We start from the raw sequence: 15,518 nt of genomic DNA, 5'->3' as shown, positions 1-15,518 counted from the left end.
ATATTAAAAATTAAAATTATATTTTTACAAATATATCGTTAAATGTAACAACCTTTTTTATTTTTAACAATATAATTTTAATTTCTTAAAATTGAATTTTAGTTTCCTTTTTTCTAAAAGAAAGTATATAATTTTATTATTCGAGTTTATATTTTCTTAAGATTGTTGCAACTATATGAATGATTGAATATAAATCATGATTTAAAATTTATTTTTTAAAAAGGATTTGTTTTTATGTCTCTTTGTTCATTTACAACTAATTTATAATTGCATTTTGTATTGAGTATTTAATTTTTTGGTAAATCGACATAAGCGGTGGATTTTTTTTGGTGCGTTACTGTTATTTAAATTTATTATTGTAGTAAAAAATGTAGGAAAAGTTTGTATTGTATTTGTATCATTTTTTTGTAATTTGTTGTTATTTATTGTAACGTAAATTGTTGTAATTTGTTATTATTTATTGTAATATAAATTATTCATAAGTTTTTTATTCGTTAATAAATAGTTAATTCGTTAAATTATTCATAAATATTTACATATAAATTATAAATTAAATGTAATCATTTACGTACAAAATATCAACAATGACGGTTATTTGTTAATTAGTTCCTTAATTTTTCTGTGGATCCCGCATTGAATGGTATAAAAGAAAAAAGAAAAAAAAATCGATTTGCTGATGTGGATGCACAGAATTGCTCTAAATATTTCTGTATTTATAAAGATAAGATGTTGAGGGAAAACAAAAAGGTCATAATAGAGAAAAAAGAAATTCAGTGGGTCCCTCACCCATCATGTGAGAGGTCTCACAATAACGTTATTGAGAGACCGTCTCTCCGGAGTTTTTGTGTTAAATTAAAGAAATAAAGGTTAAATAAAAGAGGTAGATTGATAACCAAAAGTTATGAGAGGAAAATAAAAAGTTTGTATTAATTTAGTTTTTTTTCTTTTTTTGTTTGCAACTAATATTTTGAAAGTTTTTGTACTTATTTATATAAATTTTAAATAAACAGATAAATGTGTAATTTTTAAGTAGCATGATTTTGGAAAATAAAAAGTTTGTATAATTTAGGGGTTTTTTTGTGTGTGTTTGCACCTAATATTTTTGAAATGTTTCGTACTTATTTGTATAAATTTTAAATGGGTTTTTTGTCAAAAACTACCTTATATTTAGGGGTATTCGTAAAAATACTACCTTACATTAATTTTTTTTGTTTTTAACTATCTTTATTTTCTTTATTTTTGGTTAATAACTACCTGCGCCAAGATTCTAGACATATTTGGTCAATTTTACGGCATTAACTTATCTCACAAGAGTCTTTTCTTACTTTAATCTTGCGTAGGTCCGATTTCAGGAAATTAAGATGTACTTACACTTAACTTTAGTGAATATTTGTAGTTGTTATTGACATATGTAAACATAACTTTTGCTTGTCTGAAGTTAAATTACAGTTTGGTCGTAGTTGGTAATTGTTTTTTTTATGTTAACAAAGTCATGTTAGATACGTTAATGTCACTAAACCGATCAAATCTCGTCAGATTTTCAGCACAGGTAGTTAATGACCAAAAATAAAGAAAACAAAGGTAGTTAAAAGCAACAAAAATAATACAAGGTAGTCTTTTTACAAATACCCCTAAATATAAGGTAGTTTTTGACAAAAAAACTCATTTTCAATAAATAAATGAATTTGTAATTTTTAAGTAATACATTTTTGAAAAATTAATTTTAACAATTACCAAAGGAAAAGTATATAACGTTTTCAACCAAAATTTCATCATATAAAATCAGTTAGTAAGAAAATTACGAAAAACCTTAATCGATTCATTAACACGCTTAATTACGAAAATTTCAATTAAAATATGAAACTTAGATGTGGTTTGTATATTTTACATTACTCTTTGAATTGTTTTAACTCATGAAATATTTATTGTACACAATTAATTTTGATATAGATATAATATCATTTTTGTAAGGAATTCAATTAGTTAATTTATGTATAATGTGGAATGATTAGTTTAGTAATTTTACATGGTGATGAGGTAGCATCAAGGAAAAACCGTTTTTTAACTATAGATTCATACAATTGACAGTACAATATGTTTTTGATCCATTTATTAGAAACTATGATCAAATAACTGTTTTTATTTCCTTTGTTTTAGTATTTTTTATGTTTATTAAGGGTTGCTTTCGTTCGTCGTGGTTGTGGAAAACTCAGCATAAAAGACAGTGTCGCTAGGAGGCGCATGACGGGTTGGTGGTAGGGTGTACGTTTTTCAAAAAAGTCTTTATGTAATACTCGATGTGTTTTATTTTTTATATTTTTTTCTATTTACCTTTTCACCACAATAAGTTTTGTTTGTTTGTTGTTTTCTTTTTATTAATTCTGTTTATTTAATTTATATTATTAAATAACGCGAGTTTAGAAAAGTTTATATGGAAGACTCTATATGTTATCCATGTAGTACGATATACAGTATTGATTTTGCTACGCTATTAAAATATTTGAAGATATATGAAAAAAATATGTTAAAGACCTCGTTTTTCAATCTTTTTTTTTTTATGTATCCAACTAATTTAAATTGAGGGTATATAGCAAAAGAAGGGATAACATTTATAAATAACGCAAAAATTAGAGTGGTGTAATGTGATTTTATTTGTCGTATTAGTTATTATAACAATAAAATCACAAAATTTAAAATTTAGTATTTGATTTGATACTTAGTTATTGTTTTTGTAACACCCCAAGTTATTGAGAGTAAAGTTGTTCCACATCGGGAAATTGAGGAGCTTGTGATATGTTTATAAGAGATTCCACCCACCATTTAGTAACAAGGTCTTGTGCTTTTGGGTTTGAGTGAGGACAAATAATGGACCCAAAGCCAAAGGTACACATCCCATCTTATTGAGGTTGTGTTACGACGGTGGCTGGTCGGGTTGTTATAGTTTTGTTTAGTTTTGTTTACCTTTTTTTGGTACAATTAGTTTAGTTTACTTAAAAGGCCAAATTTTAATGTTTTTATTTATTTTCCCCCTTTTTCTTTAGTAAATAATAGATGGTGATGTGGTTTGATAAAATGAACTTAAATATGGAGATGGTGAAATATGGTGCGTTTGATTGTCTTTTTTATAATATTTATAGATTTATAGATTCTTCTCCTCTTTTTATCAATATGAGACAATCATCACATGTGGGTCTCTCACATGTGAGACCCACTTTAAACCAGACCGGGCCCATCAACGGATGGATTTTTTCTCTGACTGCTAACAAGCTCAGACCGACGCAAATAAAAGGTACAAAAAGCCTCGCCCAGCTGGCACACAATGGCCCAATTAATCATCATACCCAAGTCTTTTGGCCATGAACTTTGACACCATGTTAAATTTGAGTCCATAATACAAGCGCAAAATGGTTTTACTATAAAACAATTGACAATAGAAAGAATAACCCATTGCTTTATAAAGTGATAATTCCCTCTTCTTTATCAATATGAGATAACCCTCACATGTGAAACTTTGAGTTTTTTCACACACATACCCAATTCCAAAAATTAAATATAACATGTTTAGTAAAGAGCCAAATAAATTATACTGGTCTAATAGCTATCAATACTATTCCTTAATTTTAAGGTCATTGGTTAAATCCTTGTATCAATTTTTATTTCATGTCATTTCACCTCGCAATTTGCCAAAAATTACAAAGGTAGAAGTTCTTTAAAAAGTGATTAACAGGCGATTGTAATTATCAAAATAAAAATGTAACTGAGTTCATGTGCTGGAAAGGTGAGGTTAACTATTTAGTAAAGTTGCTTTAAATTTAATTAATTAATGGCACTAGCAGACTAGCAGTGTATCATTCCCTTGTATGCTAAGGAAACGAGAAGAACACAAATAAATGAGCGTTTGTCAAATTAAAAAAAATATATCGATCACGGTGGGACTCGAACCCACAATCTCCCGCTCCGGAGGCGAGCGCCTTATCCATTAGGCCACGCGACCTTTTGATGTTCGTTTACAATACTACAATATATATCAATATTGAAACGTTACCAAAGTTCCTACTCCATTTCTTATACACGACACTAGACAATTATGACACAAATGTGGTCCATATTCCTTTATCAAATGCCTTTGTGTTAATTTTAGTAAACTCACTTAAAATGAGTTGTATTATTTTAATTTACCCACCATGTTTTTAGTAAACCTAACATATTAATTAATAGACTTAGCTACTAATATAGATCCCGCGTATATATAGGCCGTACTTTTTAATGTATTATTTATAGATTTTAAATCGAGACGACATTAATTTTTCATATTTCGCCCTTTTAGTTATAATATGAGAAAAAAAAATTAAACTAGAAAACTAATAAATTAAAGAAAAATGATTGAAGTCATGAAATATATATTTTAATAAATATAATTTTTTTTTTGCCATAATACTAATGATTTTATTTTATAAATTTTCTTAAATACTTTTGATGAATTTTTGTCATAAAATTAATAATATCACTTATAATTTAATGAAAGAAAGACTTGTTCCTTATTTAACCGGATTCCTTTTTGAGGGAAAATTATAAAGGATAATTTTTGTCATAAAACTAATAATATCACTTATATATAATTTAATAAAAGAAAGACTTGTTTCCTATTTAACGGGATTCCTTTTTGAGGTAAAATTTTAGAGAATTTTTATTTTCTTTAGTATATTGGGGATGAATTTTTGTCATAAAACTAATAATATCACTTATATATAATTTAATGAAAGAAAGACTTATTTCCTTATTTAACGGGTTCCTTTTGAAGGGAAAATTTTAGAGACTTTTATAATTGAGGATTTTATTTAGGGTTATTTCACAACAATAATCCATCCTATAACCTCTCTCTTCTCATATTAATCTATCCTAACTTTTAACTGAGAATAATCTCATCTTTGACGTCATTTAACTTGTATTAGACCAACCCCATTTTTGACCCGTTAGTACCGGTTTCTAAACAGGTGACCATGTAGGTCCCATTATTTCTTCTATTTTTACCGTTTAATCCTCATATCTTCCATTATCATATCTTTATCTTCATTTCTTCAATTTTCGTTTCTTCTTCTTCATTTCTTCAACTAATCAAAATTATCAACAATCTAGAAATCACAATATATGACTATAATCATTTTCTCCTCTTCATCTTCTCTCAATCACCAAAACCTATAATCATTTAAAACGAGTGCTATGACTTCCCCAAATCAAGAACAAAACCCATAAATTACACTTACTAAAAACCGAAATCCCCAATTCTTTTTAAAAAATTATATCGACAAAATTGGATTTGGTTTAATTTCTGGGCTTCTTCATCAATGCAATCTCTAGCATCAGTAGATGCAAGGTTGGCAGAGGAGAAACTTGTCATAAGAACATCCAGTTTCTTCATGGGAATTGACAAGGATCCTAGACTCAAAAAACACAAGTTTCATCAACAATATTTGGAGTAAGAAAAGTGCCTTAAAAGGACTTCTATGATGCCGGAAAAAAAGAGTGCTCCCATGTCGACGAAACCAAGAACAAAGAGGATGATTCTCATGCCCCCCCAAACCTAGAGGGCTCCCAAATCTGTTTCCACAAGCCCGCTGAAATTGGTCAGGTGTTCGGGCCGTTTGCCCCCATTATCCCTCCGAGATCTCGAGCAATCAACCCCCTGCATGTGCCGTGGCTTCCCAATTAATTTTCTATTTTTTGGTTGATTTTGTCTCCATTTTGATTGATCAATTCGATCCACAGTTGAAAAAGGAAATCAATTTGGGGAATATTAATCTAGGGTTTTTATTGATTAAGAAATTGAAAAGATTTGGGGGAAATAAAGTTAGGGTTTAGTTTTATTAATTAGAAAGGAATAAGAAGGGGAGTTCAATGGTTAACAGGTTGAATATGAAAATGGAGTTCAATGGTTAACCGGTTGTCTAGGTAGCCCTTCCACTAGTTTAGTACAAGTTAAATAACGTCAAAAATGAGATTATTCTCAGTTAAACGTTAGGATAGATTAATATGAGAAGAGATGGTATATGATAGATTATTGTTGTGAAATAACTCTTTTATTTACACCACAGTTTTGCACTGTAAAGCTTTATTATTATTATTATTATTATTATTATTATTATTATTATTATTATTATTATTATTATTATTATTATTATTATTATTATTATTATGCCATCTGATACTTTGTTTTTTTTTAACTACTACAAACCTTTTTGTAAAATTTTCTATAGTTGTACTTATTGAAATAGCTTGTGCGGAACATAGTTTATAGTATTTTATGGACGTATACGCTTCACAATAATTTAAGATATGAAGAGATTAGATACCCCACGTATTTACACTTTTTTAACATTTGTGCAAAAGTAAATGTAAAAACCTCAATGAAACGGAGGAAATACGGAACATCTCGAAGACCGCCCAAAAGTAAATGTCACCTATGGGTTGGATTGGATTGGAGAAAGTATTACGTGAAAATTGCTAGCTCAGTGGTTAGACACCAAACCTAATAACTTCATCCGTCTCAATTATTAACATACCTATGATTAAAACATCTTGATAAGAATTTAAAAATAAAAAGGTAAACTAAAAAAAAGGTAAACAAATAATTGAAATGAAAAATCTAATAAATAATGTCTGAGATCCATAGATAACAAGATAAATTTTATACGTGTTAGGGTTGTACTGCTTAACTAAGGTAGTTTCTTAGTTACTTTGTACCAGTTAGTGTTAGGGTTATACTTGGAAAAACACGAGAAGTTTAAATATTTATATAGAGATAAATAAAATTATTGGTTATCGTATTTATATGAATTACAATAAATAAAAGGCAAATGATAACAATAATTCTTAAGGTATTTATTAAGATAGCAAATCGGCATAACAATTAAAAGAATATCACATCTTCCCCACTCATAAACTCTCTCATTCTTTAATCCTAGGCAAATTTTAGTTCGTTGAACCATCACCTTCACCACCAACTCCTCCCGGCCAAACCACCAGTCATCTCCAAATTGAACCCATATTGCATGCAATTGCTGGTCCAACATGATATATTTCTTCCGACGACCTCCCTCCTTAACCACCAGCACCACACCCCTCTTTTAAACTCATTTACCAAGAAGCTTCATCAGGTATGAAAGATCAAATCCCAAACCCTTTTCCGGGTTAATTGTTGGGTATTGAAGGAGGCGATTTGATTAAAGGATGTTCCAGTCGTCGCAGTGGTGGTTGTAATAGTTGACTAGTTATTGATCAGTGGTTTTGAGGTATAGGTTTAAGCTTAGCTAGGGTATTTGGGTGGTCGGAGATACATGCATGTCCTTCAAGAGTAAGGGGATTGTAATACCCCGTATTTTATAATTATATAAATAATATTATATTGTATTTTATACGAATTATGTATGAGACGGAATAATATAAAAATAAAAATAATAATAATAATGGTAATAATAATATACAATAATAAGTAACTCGAGACGGTAGTAATTGTAACGGTTGCTAGAAATGTCCACCCACCTTACCCTTATCTATTTTTAATCTCAACACAATTTCCACCCATCTTTTCAGAGAGAAAAGAGAGAGAGAAAGAAAGAGAAAGTGAATATTTTGCCCTCCGCCTCGGAATCATAAGGTAAAACCGTCTCATACTAATTTATATATTATTTTAATTAACCCGCCTCGACCTTGACCCGCCATAGACTGCCGTTGACCACCCCTTGACCCCGTTGACCGCCCCATAATCAGGTTTGATCGAGCCTCTTATAATAGTTTTTGTTGTTGTTATGTGATCGTCTTAAGACGGATTTTTAAACTTTAAACTGTGACTAACCTGAGCTGACTTTGGGGTGGTTGGGTCGTGGGTTGAATGAGGAGTATAGTGGTGGTCTTGGGTGGCGGAATGGGTGGTGTAGGTGATCAGAAATGGGCTGCAAAGAGGGGAGCACGAGTTGGTGGTTTAAGTCGTGTTGGTTGGTTGTTGTTGTTGTGTCGGCTGTTATTATGGTGGATGTCGTGTTGTGGGATGGTGGTTGGGTCCACCGTGGTCAGGGGAGACCATGGTGGTGGCTGGTGGTGGCCATGGTGGTCAGTGGTGGCAAAGGGGGAGGTTGTGCGTGTGTGTTGTGTTAATGAGATTGTACCGTGGTGTTATGGTGGTTGTTGTTGTTGCCGGCCGTGGGAGCCACCGTGGTTGCTGGTAGTGGTCCATGGTGGCAGTAGCGTGTGGTGGGTGGCGATGGTTGTCAGGGCTAGGAGGGAGTCGGGTGTGAGTACGAGTCGGGATTTAAATAGCTTTAAGACGGGTTTTTATTTAATTAATTGAATTCATATTTAATTAGATTAGATTAGTTAGTAATTAATTATATTTAATTATTATAATTAGGTGACGGTTTTTGTGGAAGATTATTATTATTCGGAGTGCTTATGGAGATTTGCTAAAAGGTAGGTTTATCCTACTGAGTTTAAATATTGTGTTTATTTGCTAAATGAGTCGTCTGTTATCAATTGCATTGAATGAGTCGGTAATTGACATGTTATATGGTATATTGTATTTATTGTGTTGTCTTGTTTGTCGGAGGACATGTAGGTTTGATTGGTTACTTATTGAATGGAGACGGAAGGCGGTTGGGAGACCGTCTTTCGCTTGAGTCGCCTCTTGGAGGTTCCCACTCCAAGAGGGATGTGCACATTAATGGCTTGAGTCACGGAGGGACTCATGTCGTTGAGACGCGACGTCTGGCAAGGGATCTGGTTGGCTTCCGGACCCGGTACGTCTGGGCGTGTCCCGGTACCTGTTTGTGGTTATTGGTATGTATGGGCGTGTCCCGGTACCGTGGTGGTGGTTGTTTGATAGCATGTCATTCATATTATAGTCTTGTTGCATACTCACACACTTTGAGTCGCGTCACACTTTATTTATTGAAACTGACGTTTGTTGTGTCTGTGTAATTATCACCTATTTCCGGGGGTGGCCTGTGTTGATCCATATGATATTTCCGATCATATGGGGAGCAGGTTAAGTACAGGTTTTGCTTGTTGACGTGATCGAGATTTGCACCGCGCTTTGGACTCGGAGTCGAGTAGCATAGTATAGATGACATAGATGGTAGTTGACTTGTAATTTGTATAGTTCACATTTATTCATTAGTCTATGTTGTAATCACTAAACTTGTTATTTATTTAATGAAGTTTCTTAATTGTAATTCGATTTCACTGCCTCGGAAAACCGAGACGGTAACATTTCCTAATTATCTTGGCCGATTAAGAAGGGGGTATTACAAAGTGGTAATAGAGCGACGATTTTGGAACCTAAACCAATGAACCAAAATGAACATAGGTGTGTCTAATAAAATAAACTCGACATGAGTACAATAGGATGTCGGTTTTGGGTGAGAAGGATCCCTCATTTCAAAACTAGATCCTATTGTTTCGGTTGGTCACTACGTGGGTGGTTATGAGTCGGGAAACGTAAAGTGACATGTTGTGTGATTACATGTGTGCTATGTTAAATTGGCATGTCCTTGTATGACGTAGTTTTGTATATGTTGATTACGAGTTAATAGACTTATTGCATGATATAATCGTTCATATGGTATGTGATAACATATATAATTGGATAAAATTAATGATAAATATGACGTGTTTTGGTGAATGGTCATTACGTGTTAGAGTGTGAGTAGTGTTAGCCCCGTTCTTTAGCATTTTAAATACCGTATATGTGATGAGGGTTTGGAACGTCGTCGATTCTCCCTATCAAACATTATTTATAATCTCAACAAACTAGTCTTAGTAGAGTGATAAGTAAAGGTCGGATCCCAAGGAACGGATATTGTATTGATTTATCGGTTGTAGAAAGCTATGTCTTGGGTGTCACAAATTTGGGTTGAGTTTGAGGTTTGCAATCTAAACTACTTAACAAAAGAAATGTAAACAAATGAAAGTAAAGCAAAGCAAGCAAATGGGGTTGTAAATAATTGATTAAGGCACTAGGGTGTCATGGGTTCATAAGGGAATCATGGTGAGATCATACAAACAAGTTTCATAGATGCAAGCAATTTATTGTTGTAGTGGAATCGAGTTAGTTTATATCTTGCAATTCCTAGGAAGATTTGGGTCCCGGAGCCGAGTCGGTCAAAACTTTACAACACCTACAAGTCGACTTAATTTTTTCCTATTCAACTATATATATGGTCTAACAAGCCTTGAGTTAGTTTATATCTTACAAGTCTTGTTGAATAGATAAGAGATTCATGCTAGGTTGTCAATCAAGCATTTCATAAAGCATAACATGTGCATAAGTTGAAACTACAACAAGCAAGCAATCTTATGAACTTATTAAATAAAGATCTACCCAATGATTAACTCCTCTAATCTCCCATTAACCTTAGTTAGGGAACTACTCACTCATGATCATGGAAAACATGCTAATAGGGGTGTCAATCACATTAACAAGTCTAAACATGATGAATGAGTAAAACAATAAACAAAGGTTAAGCAAAGGGTAAAAGGAATTATACCAACTTAGGATGATCTAATATAAAGCAAAGAATAATAGAAGAAAACTTGATGAATGATGAAAAGTTGTCAATTCTCCAATAAACTCAAATATTCTTCAAATTACCCAACTAAATCTAAGAACACTTGAATAATTAAGGAAAGATTAAGATGTGATTAAGATTGAATTGTGTAATAGAACTTGATTAACATTAATAAAACTTGATTAAAGCTTGGTAATAAACTCTACTTAAAACTTGGTAATAATCTCCTAATACAATGGAGTATTTATACTAAGTACAAGTATTAGGGTAATTAAGGGCTTAAATGACGATTAAGTCCCTAAAATGAAGATTAACGACTTGCAAGTCCTCCATGGAGACGCTTGACTTTCCCCCGTTGGACGCCCATACTATAAAGGAATACGCCCGTCCTGCTTGTGGGACGCTCGGGCTGAGTCTTGGGACGCCCGTCTCAATTTTCAGGACGCTCGGGCCGAGCTTGGGACGCCCGTCTCAAGGGTCAGTTTGGCACCTTCTTCAATTGGCTGCCTCATGATCTGTGGGGATCGTTGAGGAGCCTTGGGGGTCCTTCATCATTGCCCAAATACTTGTTTTATTGACTTAGGCATTTAGTATTGGTGTAATACTACAGTTTTATGAGTCTTTGAGTACTCTATCGAGTGGTGCTTACTCTGTCGAGTAAGTATGTTTGGAATACGAAACAATAGTCTGCATGTAGGGTACTCGATCGAGTAGCCTTGGTACTCGATCGAGTAAGTGGCACTCGATCGAGTATGAGACTTACTCGATCGAGTAAGTCGGTTATTGGGTAATGTTTGATGGGTTTTGTTAATAATGCGGATTAATATATATAATACTCCGTTATCTTTCCTAAACACTTTTCATAAACCTAATTCACAAAAAGAGAGATTGCAAACTACGTTGTTCGATTCATTCGCATTATTGGCGAATCCCGGAGCTAGAGAAGTCGGATTTCGTTGTTCTTGATATCATAGTGATCCTTGCGTCAAGGGTAAGTTCTACGTACTGTTTTTATAGTTTTTGGTTGACTTTGGTTAAACCCTAATTTGGGTATTGGGGGTTTTTATGATTATATTGTTGTGGTGGTGATTGTATGATTATGTGTATAGGAGGAGGGTTCGTAGAAGAAAGGTTTTGAGACAGCTGCTAGATCATCTGAATTGTGGTGGCGTTCCAGGTAGGGTTTTCCTACTCGGTATTAATTACATGATTGTGGTGATTGTGCTGTAGTTAGTAATTGTTGATTGTTTCAGACGGTTGTGATTTCATATTGTTGAATGTTTCAGACGGTTGTTGAGGTAGTATTGTGATTACTGTTTCTCTGTCTGTGTTCTTCGAGGTGTGTCCCTGGCTGAGTGGGGTTACTTGCGGGAGTGGCTTCACCTCCTTGATTTGCCTCATGTGGAACCCGTCACAGGAGGGATGTGCACATTAATGAACATGGGTTTATCGCTCATTGGAGATGAGCGAGGCTTAGGTGGGAACGGCCGCGTCCCCCATCGGGCAGCGTGTGGAGTATCATTGCGATGGATACTGCGGGGACTACACACTTTAGTATGTAGTCAGTTGTGTGGAGATTATTGATGGAGACTGGGGATTGTTGTGTTGACTGAGTTGTTTGGCAGTTGTTTCATGTTTGTTCTATATCGTGTAATTAGTACTAACCCCGTTATTTGTTTTGTAAAACTGTGGTGATCCATTCGGAGATGGTGAGCAGTTGTTGAGCAGGTTTGATATGACGCTTTTGGGCTAGCTGGGATGAGTTATCACATGGATTAGAGGAGTCTTCCGCTGTGTCAGACGATGTCTTTAGTTTTTAGTTTTGGCTAATAAACATTTGGTTTTGGAATTTGTATTTGATTTATCAGTTTGGCTTGAACATGTAAACGTTAAATTATATTTACTTTTAAAGTACGTTTCGTTATTGTCTTATGATATTCATTGCCTCGGGTAACCGAGATGGTGATGTTCCTATACTTGAGTGGTCCTGGAAAGGCACTTGGAGTATGGGGGTGTCACAATTGGTTTCCTCTTTGTTGCTTGGTCGTTAGATGCGATTCATTTAGCTCCGTTTTGCTCCATATATGCATGGTTAGCATTCCTCTACTACCAAGGACACAAAACCTCAAAGAATATGTAAAGTAGGAAGCTAAAGATAAGAAACGACCCTAATGCATGCAAGAAAGCATAGGAACGAGGCTAGTTCGGGGACTAAATGTGTGTAAATATGAGTCACATCAATATGTTTGAACTTCATTAGTGCTATAGTTAGAATGTGATTAGCGATAGTTGTTATTAAAGTAGTCGATAGTATAAGAAATAATCATTCGTCGGAAATTGCAAACCATAGAGAGGCACCCAGCCGAGTGCGAGCTAGTACTTGACCGAGTACCCGTCACTCGACCGAGTGAACCTTACTACTCGACCGAGTGGACCAATTTCCAGAAACTTGAAAATTCCTGGAAGCGAGTCACTCGACCGAGTGGAGAAGGCACTCGACCGAGTGGACTCAGCTTTAGATTTGTATTATTACCTTATTTATTGCATTTCTTCATCATTTCTCATAACAAAATACCAAAATATCTTTAAAATTTTCCCTAAACTCCATTGTTGATTTTTGGTGCTTGGACTTAAACTTTATACTCCATTTTATTCTCTTAATTCTTGCTAGTTAAACAATTTGAGAGGTTTTCTCATTGTCCTTAATTTTTCCCAATTTGGTTTCGTTTAAATCCCCGCTATCCCCTTCAAATTTTGTCAATTAATTCCATGTTTTGTTAATTCATGACATTAATCACTTTTTTTTACATCATTTAGGACGTCAAGTGTAATTTTTCATGTCGAATTTTGCCTAATTTTTTTTTATGAACTCGAAGGTATGTGTTGTCTTGAATAAATAGTTTGATTTTGTATTTATTGCTTGGTCTGATCGTTCAACAAGGATTTAACCATGGCTGTTGTTGCTTACTCTTGTCATATGTTTGAAACCTTGTCTTGAAAATTTTGTTCCGAGAATTTTGAAACCTTAATGTTCATGCGTGAATTTTGATTTTTCGTGTTTAAGGACTTAGTTTGGTTGACTAATGATGCTCAAGAACCTTGTCGTGCTTAAGTTCTGATTTTTTTTTTGTTGGTAAGGTCATGTATTAAATTGAATCAAAATTTTATCTTAAGATATTGTCCAAATATTTTGAAATCTCATTTTTGAAACGAATGATTTTGATCTTTGCACTCAAGACTTGATCCAGTTGTGTCTTGGTATTTAGTACTTGTTGATGTTGCATTGTGTTATATTAAGCTCGTGGTGTTGCCTTACAAAACGTTTTAAGTTTTGGCATTTATGTTAGTTATAACGACAAATCCGATTTTTATACCCCATTTTCATATAATTATGTCACAAAGATTTAAATATTATTTAATGACACTAGGCATGGTCTCAAAATTTGAAAATTTTGTTTCAGAGCTTTCTTGATTTAGTTGATTAATAAGATTTCAATTTTGTTAATAATATCATGTGTTGTTTTAAATCGAAAAGCCTGCTTTAAAATTCGCATCGTGGTATACATGATTAACTTTTAAATTTTGTACGTATAATATGGTTTTCTTGTTTTGTGGTGTTATGACCCTTTTTAATAATGTGCTATCTTATTTAATTTACCTTGTGGATTGTATAATTTTGATGAGTGAGGGACGTGTAGGCACCTGTAGCTGTGGTTGAGAAGATGTGAAATGAGAGCGAGTCAGTGAGCTTATTAGAGTGATTGTGCAAGTTCTAATAATGTGTGATGAGTGATGTTACATTTTGAGAGTTATGAATATGAAATATGTGTTTTATTGGGATTGATGCGAGTTTGTTCATTTGATGTGGATTTGAGCCGTATAAGTAGACATGTGTATGATTTTGTAAAAGAGAGGGAGAGAGTTATTTGATGAATAAGGATGTTATTGGTCTAAATTGTGGAAATGGTTGTTAATGAGTAAACTGGATTCGATAAAGTGGTAACGTGGGTATAGTGAGTAAGGATATTGTGAATGAAAATGAGTGATGTAAGAGAATGTGTTGGCAACATAGCGTATGAAAATTTAGAGATATGAGGACGTAGCATGGTTATTGACTTTTGAGGAAGGAATATTTATATTAAGCTGTGATATTGGTGACTTTATATATAATATACCTTGAAAATTTAGAGTATGAGAAAGTGACTTTAGCTTATGTAAGGTGTCTTGAGTTGAGAAAGATGATTACATGCGGCAATTTGTGGATAGTGAGCGAAGTGTAATCTAGGCTGGATATTCGTTATGTGTTTGGACTTATGGATAGTAGACGAGGTTTGAATTGCATGTTAAAGGATATTGTTAATTAGCATGACTTGGGAAACTTTAGTTGGCAGATAATCGAGATATATGATGATAGATTTAGTATTATCCAGTTGGGTTTTCGCGGTCATGAGAGTAAGGGTATGGCATGTAATGCTTGAGGGTGCAATCATATTGTCGAGGTAGTTGATCCTTCGTGTTATAGAGTGTAGCCGTTTAATTGGAAGTAGGTGTGTATAAGTATGAAAATGGATATGTGAGACTTGATCCTATGAGTGGTAGTATATATGTCGTTTGTAAACTTGCCTCCCAAACGTCAGGAAAAGCGTCCATAGTATACATCGTCATCTTCTAGTAGTGTCCATTTGGGTGATAATGTTGTCATTATTCCTTGAGAGTAATGAATGAGTAGGGCCGTGTACATGAGATAGTATAAGTGTTGTGACTATCGATGTGACTATTGTAGTTGTTGATGACGGTATGGTGATACCGTCGCCGGGTATGGGGAGAAAATATAACGGTTGCGAAAAGAACTATGAAGTAGTATTTTGTGTCGTTAGTGTGTATCAGATGTTTTATCTTAATTGTGTAATGATGATAGCCATAGGGCCAAGATTTATGCTTAAATTCGGTTATTTAATG

The 15,518-nt window shown here is 33.6% G+C and overlaps 1 non-coding gene across 1 annotated transcript; it reads right to left on the bottom strand.

Moving 5' to 3' along the window:
- Positions 1-3,921: 3,921 nt before the first annotated feature.
- On the bottom strand, positions 3,922-3,994 carry TRNAR-CCG (transfer RNA arginine (anticodon CCG)). The gene has a single exon. It is a non-coding gene; the product is annotated as a tRNA-Arg (tRNA).
- Between the last annotated feature and the right edge of the window lie 11,524 nt (positions 3,995-15,518).

Source organism: Silene latifolia, chromosome 9, assembly GCF_048544455.1.
Source record: "Silene latifolia isolate original U9 population chromosome 9, ASM4854445v1, whole genome shotgun sequence".
Classification (NCBI taxonomy): domain Eukaryota; kingdom Viridiplantae; phylum Streptophyta; class Magnoliopsida; order Caryophyllales; family Caryophyllaceae; genus Silene; species Silene latifolia.
The sequence above is the reverse complement of the archived record's forward strand: the minus strand, read 5'-3'. Positions and strand labels throughout refer to the sequence as shown.